Source organism: Pleurodeles waltl, chromosome 12 (genome assembly GCF_031143425.1).
Source record: "Pleurodeles waltl isolate 20211129_DDA chromosome 12, aPleWal1.hap1.20221129, whole genome shotgun sequence".
Lineage (NCBI taxonomy): Eukaryota > Metazoa > Chordata > Amphibia > Caudata > Salamandridae > Pleurodeles > Pleurodeles waltl.
The window spans coordinates 209,196,344-209,211,941 of record NC_090451.1 but is presented as its reverse complement, the minus strand read 5'-3'; the positions used below and the strand labels follow the sequence as shown (position 1 = coordinate 209,211,941).

General features: G+C 48.0%; 1 protein-coding gene across 2 annotated transcripts in view; it reads right to left on the bottom strand.

The window, feature by feature from the left end:
• The window catches only part of CPNE7 (copine 7), a 606,098-nt gene that overhangs the window by 580,844 nt on the left and 9,656 nt on the right, over window positions 1–15,598 (bottom strand). The window contains exon 1 of one of the 2 annotated variants that reach the window (XM_069216820.1): window positions 12,228–13,645. The exons of the other annotated variant lie outside the window; for it this stretch is intronic. The gene's annotated coding sequence lies outside the window, so the exon portion shown is untranslated. Of the gene's footprint in view, window positions 1–12,227; window positions 13,646–15,598 lie in introns of those variants that run through there. 2 annotated transcript variants of the gene reach the window in all.

Here is a 15,598-nt window from a genome sequence, read left to right as displayed (position 1 = left end):
GAAGCAGCTCTAATCTAAATGCTGAGGACAAATAAAAAGCTACTGTTCCCCATATGAGATCCATTGTCCCAAGCCTACTTAGAGACCTTCCAGGGGTCACCCACAAACCAGACTACAATGGCACAGTAAAAAATCATAACTCAGTACTTTCAAGCACAACAAAATCCAAACACTGCATGTTTAAAATTCAGCAAGGCCAACCAAAGACTACCACAACACATGGATCACTTCCATGCACAACTGTGTCACCTTATCTTCTCAGGCACAGTCAATGGCTCTCAACATGAAATGAGGACGCAAATCATGTATGGGTCCAATCTACCCACCTGCATGGATATATCCTGATTTGTACGCAGTAGTCACTACAATACATCAAGGGCACTGCTAGAGTACAAATACGAGCCAACATACAAGCCCCGTACATAAATTAGAAGCTGAGTTACCTTCCAATGGGATTGAAATCAACAATCTTTGCGGGTGGACATCTGTGAACTGCAACCACAACACAGAAGAGCGCACTGTGCCACCACATGACGGCTGACAGCCAGAACCCAAACTCATCTCGGTCACGAAGTGGTCACCATGCTCCAGCTGTAGAAAAAAACACTAATGCTGTGGGAACTGTCTATCCTTGAACAAGCAGAGCTTCACCTGTGCAGAAGGAACCATTTTTCTATTGCCAGCAGATCGGTCCCACCATGAACCACAAAGAACCACCATCTAGCCAAGAGATGAATAAAAACGGAGACTCAAGAAGAAGAAGCCCTGCACAGAGGAAACACAATCACAGCCCAAGACAATTTTTGATTCATGGGCTCAACCCATGATTCCCCTCTGTTTCGGTTTCGTACACCCATCATTGTATTGGCATCTTGAAAGGCTCAGTCAAGAAGCAACATCAAATAGGATGACTTTTATTCCAGGCCCTAGAAAAGTAACAGAGCATCTGTGTGTGTTATAATGTGGACACTATATCTCACCACGTCTCCTTGACCACCCTCCTTAAAAGTGCAACCTAACATATACACATATGCAAGTGTCTGACTTCTCACCCTGAGAGGGTAATTTTTCTCTAAAGTTGCTGTTACTGTCTCCCGTTGTAATCATAGGCGACCCCAAAAAACCCACATAAAATCCGAATTTGTGTTGACTTGTGCCTGCCAAACAAGACCAGCATATATCACCCACACTTGATTACATTTCAGTGGATCTTATTGGAGACACTCTGTTTTCAAAACGTGGTTAAATTGCAGGCTGACACTAGTTAAAACTAAATGTGGCATCAAGGCCAATTACAATCTTCTCCGCGCATATGGGTATCCGTCGCTACAAAAGACTGACTTAAGATATGTCATCCGCCGCCTGAGTGTTCCAAAACACCATCAAGTAATTACTGGTAGACCTTCAAAGAGCCCTTAATGTCAATGATGACATTCTAGTTAATGCCATCAATGAACAATAACGCCATAACAGACTATCTGCGCTGCTCCGACTCCCCCATGACATTGGTCTCAAACTAAGCAGCGACAAATGTCAATTTTTGATATGACGCATAGACTTCTTTGGATACAGACTCTCCGAAGAAATCTCCCTGGACCCAATCAAAGTAACAGCTATAAGAAAGGAGACAGTGCCATGCTCTGTGACAGAACTGAGAAGCTTTCTGGGCTTGTCAATTACTGCTGCAGACTTATTGAGTATCTAGCGACGAATATGCAACCAGTACGCGGATTGACAAGGTCAAATGTAACCTTGGCCTGGATGGCTAAACATCAATGGGCATTTGACAGGGTACAGAGCACATAATGCTAGCATACTTTGTCCCATAGTCACTATTTATTGATGCTAGTGAGGCTTGGCGTCATCCTTATGCAGATACCGGGGCAAGAGCAACAAAGAAGCATCCCCTCACGATGCTAGCCTCAACAGAGCAGAGGGATCCTCAAATGAAAAGAGGGGAACCAACCTTTTAGTGGGTCCTTCTCTATTTTGTACTATATCTAATGTGGCACTGACTCACAGTGGTAGCAGCTCACGAACTGTTAACCCATACCTTTAACATAGCGTCATCAATCAGAGGTTGCTGCCACTACATCATGACTATGAAGTGGCATATTATAGGGGCGTGGCGAATCCTGCTGACTTCTTCTTCCGCCACCTATGGCTTCTCACACTACCTCATGTGCATGACACGTGACTTTCAGAACACCACATCAGCTTCATACTGTGAAATACGCTTCCAAAGGCAAGAACGCTGCAGCAGTTGACCCAGGAAACCACTCAAGATACCTACCTTTAACAAGCCATGGAAGCATGCAGGACGTATGAGTTAGACTAGCTTTCAAAGTCCTTGCAAGGTGGCACACCACACAGAAGATGGGTGCTCGGGGCACTGGCGCAAGCCTGCTCCCTCACAAACTGTCAATCACTCTACAACAAATCATGCTATAAGGCAATGAAGACCATGGCGTTCCAACTGCTATGGTACTCTTTGGTCACACTTGCCCATGAAAGCCACCAAGGGGTCATTAAAACAAAAGCCTTGCTTCAATAATATTTATAGCTCATTGGCCTGGTTGCAGCTAAGTCATAGGTAGTTATATATGATGCCGGGTCGCAATGTTCAGAAACCACCAACCTGTAACATCACCACGCCAAGCCTCGTTGCTCCCTGGCACAAAGACTTTTGCTGAATTCTTGCAGTTCATTGCAGCAGAACACGTGGTGTCTACACTGGCCAAGAACTTCAGCACGACAAGCACAGCGATGGTGCTAAAATCAGACAATGCCCACTTAGGAGAGAAGGTTCAGTGGTACCAGTGCCCAGTGATGCCACGGCCCCAGTGAACCTGAATTATAGCTGTTTTACTACTAACCCAAGGGATGGAGTTGGGGCATGTTTCCTGCTTTCATTAAGGGCCATGCCAGCTTTGCTACACTGACAGTCAATCATTCCTCAGAAGAACGTCAGCTGCCTTCAGCCAATAGACAGGTTTCTATCACAAACTCGTCGTTCCCCACTAGCCACATGCCAATGGGGAAGTAGAATGGTTTATGAGTAACTTTACGAAAACATTACGAATAGCATGAGTGGCTCTTAATGGGCACCAGAAAACTGTTATGAGCATACTGGGCGAACCCAACACCCAGTGCTCCGGTCACCCAGAAACCCTTTCTCTGGGGATGGCAACGTGGTTGAAGATTACTCGCAATCAAGGCAAAAAGGAGAAAGGAGAGAAAAGAACCCCAGAATGCCACTGCATGCTAGACAAGACAGTCAGGAGATCTAGGCGCCAACTGCACACCTAATGAGGGATCTAGCCCTGGTGATTTGCACCAGGTAAAATCTACAAATTGCTGGGTCAAATTGTACACAAATGAGGTTAGCGGCCCTCCAGAGTAGGTGAAAATAATGTGTAAATTGCACACAATTCCCAACTCCAGTGGGTATAGATCAGAACTGAGAGCAATTGTGAGTCCTCTAAATACCCCACCCTGTGGAAGCAGCATTTACTAATACACAAGATCCCAACTCCGCTTTGGCCAGAGGTATTTTGCCGCAGTAAGCAGGAAAGGCTCCAGGATTGCAATAATAAGAAATAGGCGCAAGGTAAAGAGACGAAAATGAAAGCAGAACAGGCAATTAGGAGCTATACCATGATGATCTGTGGTGGCTCAGAGCAGAGCCCCTGTTTTTATGCACCTGAACTTTCTAAAGTGCATTCACTTGATATATTTCTCTGTATTAGCGCATACTTTTCATACAGCACTGAGAGGAAAACATTGTTCACTGTTTCAGAGCTGTCTAGTGATAGTGCACCCTACAAATACACATTACTTAATATAACTCAGATAAATACCGGTTGAATTAATGCATTGTAGACAGTGCAAGCGCATAACAACACGCGCTGGTCTGTGCACTGATACCACAGCTGATCATAATGAGGTGTACCTTAGAGCTTAGCGCCTGATTTTTCCGCCTAAGTGCATATTTCTCTTAGTGTTTTATTTTCAGACAGCACAGCTCAGAAACAGAGAATGGTAGAGACCGGCCTTTGGACAGTGGCCTATCAGACGGTGTCAGATGAACTGGTCTGAAATGTCCGTGTGTGAGGCGGTTTTTTGCTGTGAGTGAGCCTGTTTTAATATCTGCTGGGTCGGTTTTCACTGTTGACTTAATTGGTATTAAAACAAACATTGCCTGCAGCAAGCTCAAATTCATGCAGATGTCCATACCTCGCAAGACACATGTACAGCATGTCATTACGGGTTAAAAACGGACCCACTTTGCAGACATAAGCCACTTTTATTCCACTCAATAAAACTCTAACTCAAGAAGAATCCAGTCAAAAGATTTCATTTTACTCACTGAAACCACATAAAAAGCAGAGCTGTGGTCTGCACTGAGCCAGCAAAGTCCATCATGACATGGCCTCTGAAGGATCCTATAGACGGATGCATGTTACACTAGCAGCTCATGTTAGAAGGGGAGGGATCTAAGAGGCGGAGCCCACCCTGCATGTGTGTCCCCGTGAATACATGGCAGGGTGGCCACCATTTTAGGTCATTCCTGTGACCTGACCCTTGTGTCACCAAGTGTTTGTGATTGATATGCCACTTACCACTGTTTTAAATGAAGCCAGTGCCATTTAGTAGACTGGCATTCTTTACTGTTATTTACAGTGATGAGAAGCTGCAAACACTGAGAGTAGCTAGTGTGTAAAACAGGCCTCGTGGGTGGCATATAAAGCACAGCGGTGACTATAAAGTAGAAAGAAAGGTTTTGGGCAGGGGAACTTTATGCTGGCAACTGTATGACAAACTTCACCATTCTTTCAGGCCTTCCCAATTCATAACGTTTGAAATGTGCAAATAAATCACAGGTGCATCCTGGCTGCTCTTTCTTTCTTGATTAGTAAGCACTGGTGATGTGGTGGGGACATTCATCACAGTCTGTCCCATTTGTGCACAATAAGCAACTTTTTGCATGTTTATTTGTGTCATATTACCAGCTCTGGCAGAATACCTCACTTCTGATGTGCAGAGCAGGGGCGGCTCCTTCACAATGACGAAGGAGTGTCACCCAACTGGCTGAGCCAGCAGCTGAAAAATAAAAGGGATATTTCATTATCGTTTTATTTTTCAGCTGCTGGCTAAGCCAGCAGGTGCAAGGAGAGGCATGGCTGGTCCATTGGAGAGGAGAGGAGGGGGGAGTTGAGTCAGTGCACTAAGTGTGCATGTCAGTTTGGCCAGCCGTCTTAGGTCAGCCAAACTGACATGCTGTAGGAAGTTGGATCTGTATATACTATCTCAAAGTGAGAGATAGTGTGCACAGAGTCCAAGGGTTCCCCTCAGAGGTTGATAATGGCAAAATTAGATAATTCTAATGCTCTATTTTGTGGTAGTGTGGTCGAGCAGTAGGCTTATCAGAGGGTAGTGTTAAGCATTTGTTGTACACACCCAGGCAATAAATGAGGAACACACACTCAAAGACTTAACTCTAGGCCAATAGTTTTTATATAGAAAAATATATTTTCTTAATTTATTTTAGAACCACAAGATTCAAGATTTGAAGTAAATACATAAAATGCAAGGTACTCCACACAGGTAAGTAAGGAACTTTGAATTAAAGCAGTAGTACACACAGTATAGGTAAAATGGCAATAAGTTATTTTAAAAGTGGACACTGCAAAAATCAACAGTTCCTGGGGGAGGTAAGTATGGTTACGTTTCTGAGATAAGTAAAGCACTTACAAGTTCAGTTTCCAGGGCATAGGCAGCCCACCGTTGGGAGTTCAAGGCACCACAAAGTCACCGCACCAGCAACACAGGGCCGGTCAGGTACAGAGGTCAAAGGAGGGCCCAAAACACATAGGCACCTATGGAGAACAGGGGTGCTCTGATTCCGGTCTGCTGGCAGGTAAGTACCTGCATCCTCAGGGAGCAGACAAGGGGAGGGGGGTTGTAGAGCACTGGGGGGGACACAAACAGGCACACAAAACACACCCTCAGCGGCACAGGGGCGGCCAGGTGCAGTGTGCAAATTTGGCGTCGGGTTTGCTATAGGAAGCAATGGAGTGACCCGGGGGGTCACTTAGGCGATAAAGGCAGGGCACAGGGGGGCTTCTTGGGCCAGCCACCGACTGGGCTAGGCAGAGGGCTGCCTGATGGTCACTCCTGCACTGGAGTTTGGTTCCTCTCGGTCCTGGGGCCTGCAGGTGCAGTGCTTGGTCCAGGCGTCGGATTCTTTGTTCCAGGCAGTCGCAGTCAGGGGAGTCTCTGGACCCTCTCAGCAGGCATCGCTGTGGTGGTGCAGGGGGGTCATCCCAGGTTACTCACGAGGTCGCAGTCACCTGGGAGTCCTCTCTGTGGTGTTAGTTCTCTGGAGTTCGAGGCCGGTGGCATCGGGTGCAGAGTGTGAAGTCTCACACTTCCGGCGGGAAGAGTGAGTTCTTTAAAAGTTGCTTCAAAGTTGCAAAAATGTTGCTGTTGGTGAACAGTGCCACTGTTCTCTGGAGTTTCTTGGTCCTTCAGTTCAGGGCAGTCCTCAGAGTCTTCAGAGGTCACTGGTCCTTGTCGGATGCGTTGCTGTAAAGGTTCTTTGAGTCTGGAGACAGGCCGGTAGGGCTGGGGCCATGTCAGTTGTCGTCTCCGTCGTCTCTGCAGGGCTTTCAGGTCAGCAGTCCTTCTTCTTGGTGTAGGTTGCAGGAATCTGATTTCCTGGGTTCAGGGTCGCCCCTAAATACTGAATTTAGGGGGGTGTTTAGGTCAGGAGGGCGATAGCCAATGGCTACTATTCTGGAGGGTGACTACACCCTCTTAGTGCCTCCTCCCTGAGGGGAGGTGGGCACATCCCTAATCCTTTTGGGGGAATCCTCCAGTCTCAAGATGGAGGATTTCTAAAGGCAGGGGTCACCTCAGCTCAGGACACCTTAGGGGCTCTCCTAACTGGTGGGTGGCTCCTCCTTGTTTTTCTCATTATCCTCTCCTGCCTTGCCGCCAAAAGTGAGGGCAGTGGCCAGAGGGGCGGGCATCTCCACTAGCTGGGATGCGCTGGGGTGCTGTAACAAAAGGCATGAGCCTTTGAGGCTCACCGCCAGGTGTTACAGTTCCTGCAGGGGGAGGTGAGAAGCACCTCCACCCAGTACAGGCTTTGTTCCTGGCCACAGAGTGACGAAGGCACTCTCCCCATGTGGCCAGAAACTCATCTGGTTGTGGCAGGAGGGCAGAAACTGGTCAGCCTAGCACTAGGAGTCAGACTGGTATTCAGGGGGCAACTCTAAGATGCCCTCCGGGTGTATTTTACAATAAATCCCAGCCTGGCATCAGTGTGCATTTATTGTGCTGAGAAGTTTGATATCAAACTTCAAAGATTTCAGTGTAACCATTATGGAACTGTGGATTTTGTGTTTGACAAACTCCCAGACCATATACTCTTTATGGCTACCCTGCACTTACAATGTCTAAGGTTTTGCTTAGACACTGTAGGGGCATAGTGCTTATGCACATATGCCCTCACCTGTCGTATAGTGCACCCTGCCTTAGGGCTGTAAGGCCTGCTAGCGGGGTGACTTACCTATGCCACAGGCAGTGTGAGGTGGGCATGGCACTCTGAGGGGAGTGCCATATCGACTTAGTCATTTTCTCCCCTCCAGCACACAAAAGTTGTGAGGCAGTGTGCCTGTGCTGAGTGAGGTGTCCCCAGGGTGGCATAAGACATGCTGCAGCCATTAGAGACCTTCCCTGGCATCAGGGCCCTTGGTACCCGGGGTACCATTTACAAGGGACTTATCTGTGTGCCCGGGCTGTGCCAATTGTGGGAACAAAGGTACTGTTTAGGGAAAGAACACTGGTGCTGGGGTCTGGTTTAGCAGGGTCCCAGCACCCTTTTAATCATAAATGGCATCAACAAAAGGCAAAAAGGCAGGGGGTAACCATGCCAAGGAGGCATTTCCTTACACATGCGCACTTTGATTTCACCAAACCGGCTGTGTTGCACAGTAGGGTTGAAGAAACTGCACAAACCCCAGTGCACATTCTGAGGGGCAGGCCAAGCCGCTCAGACAATCCTGATGCTGCTCTCATGCTAGGTTAAGCATGCGAGCAATGCTAGCATTCACGGGGAGCCTGTGCTTGTGTCCCAGGGACTGCTGGGACACCAACACCATTGAGGAAGGAGGATCTAGGGGGACGGTGGCAGCGGTTCCAAAACAGGTACGTTTTAAAAATATTGATTTTATTGTCCTTCGTCCCCCCAACTCCCTCCCTAACCTTCCCCTTGAGATTTGTGGCAGCATCCACGGGGGCAGCACTCTCTGTAGTTCAAGTACTGAGCCCACAGACAGCTTTTCCAGGATATCTTCCTCATGACCTCCAGGACTGAGTGGGGCCAATACCATCTAGACCACCGGACTTCAACTAAGGGCCTCCTTCCGCATAAGCCTGTGTAAACTTTGTTTACGCCAATGTAATCTTATGTAACTTCGAGCCTTTTGTTTAACGATTGCTACGTGTAATGCTCTATTACCCAACGTCATGCAAATAAGATTTCACTTGGGTGAAAATCCGATTGTGGGGGCTCTGAAATAATATAAACTGCACATCAGCAGCCGTTGTTCGCTTCATGTATGATTTTGCAGTATTTTGTAGCAGTAAATATCCCCACACATCCATTTTGAATACCAGGTGCCGAACCAGCATTTTGCATAATAATGCTTGATATCATGTAATTTTGCATTTTTGGGCATTTTTCATAATTTCCAAAACAGATATTACACTAGATTCTCCCAGGCGTACTTGTGAGTGCCCCTGATTAGCCAACTATACGACTTACAGCCCCATCAGGAGCTCCAAGGTCTGTTGAATCTTCATGGACCTGGCATGTTTCCTCTGGAGATTTTGACAGCTGAAATCAGCCAGAATCCCTGGGTGAAATAGCCAATCTCCTCAGCAATTCATTTCTCAGTGGATTCTCAATGTTCAACCAGTATTCCTGGTTAATTCACCCACCGTAATGTACTTTCATAATGAGGCCCAAAGTAGTATCAACTGCAGATACAGTATTTAACTCCATACAGTTCTAATGATGCCCCTCAAGTCTTAACTGAGGATCCCCATATTATGTTCCACTTTGATATGTAATGTAATGTAAGGTGGCTTTGTAGAGCGCTGATTCTCACCCGTGAGGGTATCCAGACGCATGTCACTTATGTCACCTAAATGCAGCTTCAAATCACTGTGCTGTGTTGTCTGCATCTGTTACTCGAAAACATGAACATAACATTACTCCTACACTTGTGGCCTAGTAAGGGATAGAGTCTGAGGCTAAGAGATGCCTCACTACATGAAACAGAACTTCTCATTTCAAGTGACGGCAGCTTAGGGGTCGGCTCTGCATATCTGTACATTTCCAATATATATTTCCCATACATTCCAAGGGATGCCTACAGGTCACTTTACTTCTCTACTCATTTACAGCCCCTGGCCTTTGGGTAATGTATGCTGATGAACAATGATGACAATGAGATTTTAATATCTAAAGGCCATGTTGTGCCAAAACTGCATTGACAAGCCTTGGGAGACGGTAATCCCAAAACCACCAACCACTCATACAGAGAAGGTCCACCCCGAATGATGTTCAATCTAGCGTTCAATCTGGTTGTGGTACAGAATGTGCAGAACTAAAGGTCAGGGAAGAGCTCCACATAGCCAGAGATAAAGATGGCACCTGGGTGCTTATTACATTGAACTTATTCTACCATTGAATACTACTTCCTGACTCAATATGCTGGATTGGGTGGCACCAGTCTGGCTTGGAGTAGAACCTCTCTAGAATATTGCCCTCATGAGTGAAAGTTGCCTCTTTCCCACTGCAACCACCACCACTCCAAGTGGTTTATTCTCTTTCTTCCTGAGGCTCTTAAATATCTCTCTGACTCACCTCCCCACCCACTCACTCTAGTCACTTCTAGCTCACTTTCCCAGAACTACCATGAAAGTGACACCATCCCTGTGGGCCGTGTGAATCCATCACATCTGAATCCATGGAGACTCGCTCCACACCACCTCCGAAGGTTTGTGAATCAGGATTCTTGCTAGGCAAGGACCTTTCTGCTACTTAAAAAAGGAATGCAGTCACAAGAAGGTCGTCGTCTACCTACTGCTACCAAGAGTCTATTGTCCCTTTTATTCGTCTTCCAAGAATTTTCATTTAGCGTCTGCATTGAAGTATCCTACCTGGACTATCATAATAGTTTATATATGGGCTGCCTAAGGAGGCCCTAGAAGCGGTTGTATTCAGGATATAGGCCATCATTTTGACTTTGGCGTTTTTTTTAAAGACTGCCAAAGCCGGGGGTGCCAGAAGACTGCCAGTGTTGGTGGTCTTCCGCCCACCATATTACGAGTACTGCAGGATTTCCTCCACATTTTGGGTGGAAATCCTGCAGTAATTGTGCTGGCGGGCAGAGGCGCATGGGTGGTTCCACCACTGGCCCCGCTTAAAGGACTCCACCAGCCATATTACGACCTGTAATAAGGCCTGGTTGTGTCCTAATGGCGGGGCACTGCCGGTGGTAGAAGTGCCTGTTCCCGTTCCCTGCCGGACGACCGCCTCGCCGGACAAGGGAAGTCGGGCGTCTGACAGGGGAGGGGGTGGTAGGGTGGGGGGTGGTGTGTGTGCGTGTGTGAGTGGGTGTTGTCTGCATGTGTGCACATATGTGTGTGTGCGTGTATGGATCTTTGTATGGGTGTGTGCATGGGTGTGTGTATACGTATGTGAATGTATGTGTGTATGCGTGGTTGAATGCGTGTATGAATGTTGAGGTGAGTGTGTGTATGGATGCTTGTGAGTGAATGCGTGTATGTCAGTGTTGTTGCATGAGTGTCTGTGAGGTGCATGAATGAGTGCATACGAGGTGCGTGTGGGTGTCTGTGTGCTTGTATGTGGGGTAGGTGGGCTGCACTAAAAGGGGGTGGGGTGAGGGCGGACCTGTACTAGAAGGGGGGTGGGGAAAGGGGCGTTCCACTAGAAGGAGGGGTAGGGGGCACTGTACTAGACGGGGGTCAGGCGCTGTACTAGAAGGGGGGTGAGGGGTGCTGTTCTGGTAGGGGGTGGGGGTTTCTGGTATTATGGGTGGTGAGGGTCAGTAGACCGCTTGGGTCATTATGAGGGACATAGCGTCAAGGTACATATACATGAAGTGAAGTGAAGTACACCTATACTTATCTATATACAGTATACTTACCTTCATAATGTTTTGGTTATTGCTATTTATGCCTTGATATTTTGGCCACACAATACTAGGTGGTTAATATTCTGGTGGAATACTCTAGAAACACTGCTAAGTGCCCAAAACGAAGCTTCTCGTCTCTTTTTTAATTAAAAAGACATGACCACATCACACATGATCTCAAAGACCAGCACTGACTCCCGATGAAGTAGATGTCAAGTAAAGACTCTTCCGTTGTTTATAAGTCCACCCACAGTCTTCCACTGGGCCACATCACCAAGTCCTTTGTCCTAACAACATTCCAGACATCTGTGATCGGTCTTCTTGGATCTGATTGCTGTTTTCCTTAAAAACCTTAAGAAAATGGCCCTTGCTTCCTTAATCCGTAGCGCCTTCCCTTCCCCAAACCTGCATATCCCTTCACTCCTCAACCCCCTTACGCTTAACCCTAAACTACTTTCCTTAATTCTGATTCCCCAGCCTCCTTGTACCAACCCCTTCCCCTTATCCTTGCCTCCTTGTCTTTACACTATTAAAATCTTACACTTGCCCTACTCATTGCCCGTAATCCTGTGTCCCCTTACCCTCATACCTGCCCATCACTCAACCCTCTTACATTTAAAATCTCATCGTTAACCCCTTTCCTGATACACAATCCTATGCAAATATTATCCATATATTACTTATGTACTTTTCATTACTTACAAGGAAATAACAAATGATTAAATGGAGGCTACAGAGCCATGGGTTCTTTTCTGTACTTGTTAGATGAATATTTTTCCCGCGCCGAAAGGTGCGAACTGGTGTAGGCTGCAGGATGGCTCAGCGAGCTCGGCATCTCGATGAGACATATGCAGGCCAAAAGGTCGAATATGCAAAGTCAAGCTGAGCCTTTCATCCTTCCGAGACCGATACATTGAATACAATAAATGAGTTAATAGAAATAACTATGACTATATTAAGTGTTACATAAAAATACACGTATTGTTAGCTTGCCTGTGCTTGCAGCGCCAAGTGATTGATTTGCCCGTCCTCTGGGCGTTTTCCTCTTGGATCCACCAGTGGCGTAACGAAACTTGAGGGGAGCTGTCAGAGGCTGTGTTGTGCTGAGGGGCCTATCCGAGAGCTTACCACCCCCCCCCCCCCTCCCCCCCACCCCACGCACCGCGGGGGCTGCGGGGTCCTTTGTAACGCCACTGGGACCCACTGGTAAACTGCCGGAGCTGCAGGCCCAGGAGCAGCTCCTTCGGGCTTCAGGAGTTGCTCTTGTCACCCTGGCACTATTTTCATAGCCAGTCCCGAGGAGGCCGCCTCCCCCTCGCTGACAAGAGCCCGATCCATCCTGTGCCAGGGGGACAGCGGGTACACAAGCAGCGCCAGATCTGAAGGCGGCACAACCACGGGGCCGGCTGCCAGCAGCTCCGTCACTCGCGTTAATCAGTCACATTGTTTTCGTAAGATGTCGCGCTCGCGCGCCAAGGCCTCATTACCGACCGAGGCTACAGTGATTCTGCTAAACCCATTCCAGGAAGATAGAGTGACTTGCCCAAGATCACTCGGCTCTAGGCAGGCGTGGTTTCAAGCTGACGCCCAGTGTCGCTTTTAATCCAAGTCAAGCCCGCGGAGTTCTCAATGTATGTATTTCTGTCCACCAGTGCTGAGCCCATGGTTTGGTCATCTACGGTGACCACCTCACTTCAGGGAACGTCTCCAGACCCGAACATTTCCCTTTCAAACCATTATTCTCATGTGCACAAGTTTAAGTAAATCATTGGAAGCAATACCAAACTACAATGCCCAGAATGCATTAGGCTATCACTGCGGTCCAGAACTGGAACAGTGTCTGCACTGACCCGGAGAGATGGTCACCCCATCGTCAGCTGTGGTGCTTTGGTTCCTCGTCCGGGGAGCTCAATCGCTGCTCATTTTCCATCCAGTGAATAAGAAGTGTCGGGAGTGCAACAAACCCTCCCGGCCCTATACTCCCCCCGTAACCACTGCATACCGCGGTGAAAAGGGGGGAGCTTGGGTCCCTGTTGGACAGGGTTCACCTGAAGGGAGGGAGCTCTTATGGCCCTAGTGTCAGGGAGGAGCACCGGACAGGCCAGTGGTATCCCCACACTAGCGCCACCTTACACCAGCGGGTGTGTGACAAGAGGGTGTGCCAACCAGGCCAAAGGCATGCCCACCAAGTACCAACTTGTACCAAAGAAGAGTCACTTGCACAAAGAGTCTGCCCTTTTATTCCGAACTTGCCCCCACACGAATCATTTTGTACCAAGAAAACCGAATGCAAATTGGGGAACACTTTGCACAACACAAGTCATCGCCTTTCACGTCCTGATTGAAGTTTTTGATTGAAGTTTTTGAGCATCAAGGCAGCGAACTCGGAGGCCTGGAATAACTCTTTAATCCTTAGCAGGAAACAAAAATACACATATAACCATATGTACAACCATCTGGAAGCAAGGATAAAACATTTGTCATGGAAATGTTTATTTTCACTCCTCTGACTATTTCATTAATATTTTACACTGATTTCCAAACAACTAGTGTCACAAAAGTTGTGGACATCTTAGCGTCTGATATCTTGCATTTTAAAGTAGATCTTGGCAAGGCCCTTTCATTTAGGGTGGGCGGGGTCATGCTCTTCTGGAGGGGAGATTCTTATTGGAATCCAGTAGCCCTGCGGTAGGCACGTGGAACAAACCAGACACTGAGGCCCAGGGAAGCCATGTTACAACATAGCTGGGATGCACAGAAGAAAAGAAGCACATCACTTACCTCAAGAGTCTAAATCTAGGTAGGTATTCTGCTGAATACAAGATATTATATGATGTGGTTTAACCCTTTCTCTCTGAGGGTTTGAGAATTCCCGTTCATACATGTGAATAATTAGTCGTTGATTAAAAACATGTACTGTACACACTGATAATGGTCATGGCCAGGACACTAGAACAGTAGTGAAGATGGCTATGGTATTGTACATGTCAATGGCAGCCCCGGCAAGAAGAGTAGGGGCTTGCCAAAGATGCCTACGCTAATGTACCCACCAGCACTCTCTCTAGCTAGAAGAGCGGGTGAGAAGCAAAGGTGTCTGCAGTAATGGGGCGCTCTGGCACCGGGAAGTATGAAACCGCTTCAGTGTATTGTGCACTGCTATGCCGGCGTGGTGCAGAGGTATGAGGCAGTGCCAGAGAAGTGCCCAATACTGTACAGACCATCTACTGGAAGAGCGCGAGGAGACAGTGAAGAGGTCTACACCACTCTGCACACTACCACCGGCGTCTGCCAGAAGAGGCCTGTGACACTGTACTCTCCTATACCTGCTTCTGCCAGAAGAGGCCTGTGACACTGTACCCTCCTATACCTGCGTCTGCCAGAAGAGGCCTGTGACACTGTACCCTCCTATACCTGCGTCTGCCAGAAGAGGCCTGTGACACTGTACCCTCCTATACCTGCTTCTGCCAGAAGAGGCCTGTGACACTGTACCCTCCTATACCCGCTTCTGCCAGAAGAGGCCTGTGACACTGTACCCTCCTATACCTGCTTCTGCCAGAAGAGGCCTGTGGCACTGTACCCTCCTATACCCGCTTCTGCCAGAAGAGGCCTGTGGCACTGTACCCTCCTATACCTGCTTCTGACAGAAGAGGCCTGTGGTATTGTACACTCCTATACCCGCTTCAGCCAGAAGAGGCCTGTGGCACTGTACCTTCCTATACCCGCTTCTGCCAGATAAGGCCTGTGGCACTGTACCTTCCTATACCCGCTTCTGCCAGAAGAGGCCTGTGGCACTGTACCCTCCTATACCCGCTTCTGACAGAAGAGACTTCTGGTACTGTAGACTCCTATACCCGCTTCAGCCAGAAGAGGCATAAGGTACTGTACACTGCTATACCCGCATCTGACAGAAGAGGCCTGTGGTATTGCACACTGCTATACCTGCTTCTGACAGAAGAGGCCTGTGGTATTGTACACTCCTATACCTGCGTCTGCCAGAAGAGGCCTGTGACACTGTACCCTCCTATACCTGCGTCTGCCAGAAGAGGCCTGTGACACTGTACCCTCCTATACCTGCTTCTGCCAGAAGAGGCCTGTGACACTGTACCCTCCTATACCCGCTTCTGCCAGAAGAGGCCTGTGACACTGTACCCTCCTATACCTGCTTCTGCCAGAAGAGGCCTGTGGCACTGTACCCTCCTATACCCGCTTCTGCCAGAAGAGGCCTGTGGCACTGTACCCTCCTATACCTGCTTCTGACAGAAGAGGCCTGTGGTATTGTACACTCCTATACCCGCTTCAGCCAGAAGAGGCCTGTGGCACTGTACCTTCCTATACCCGCTTCTGCCAGATAAGGCCTGTGGCAC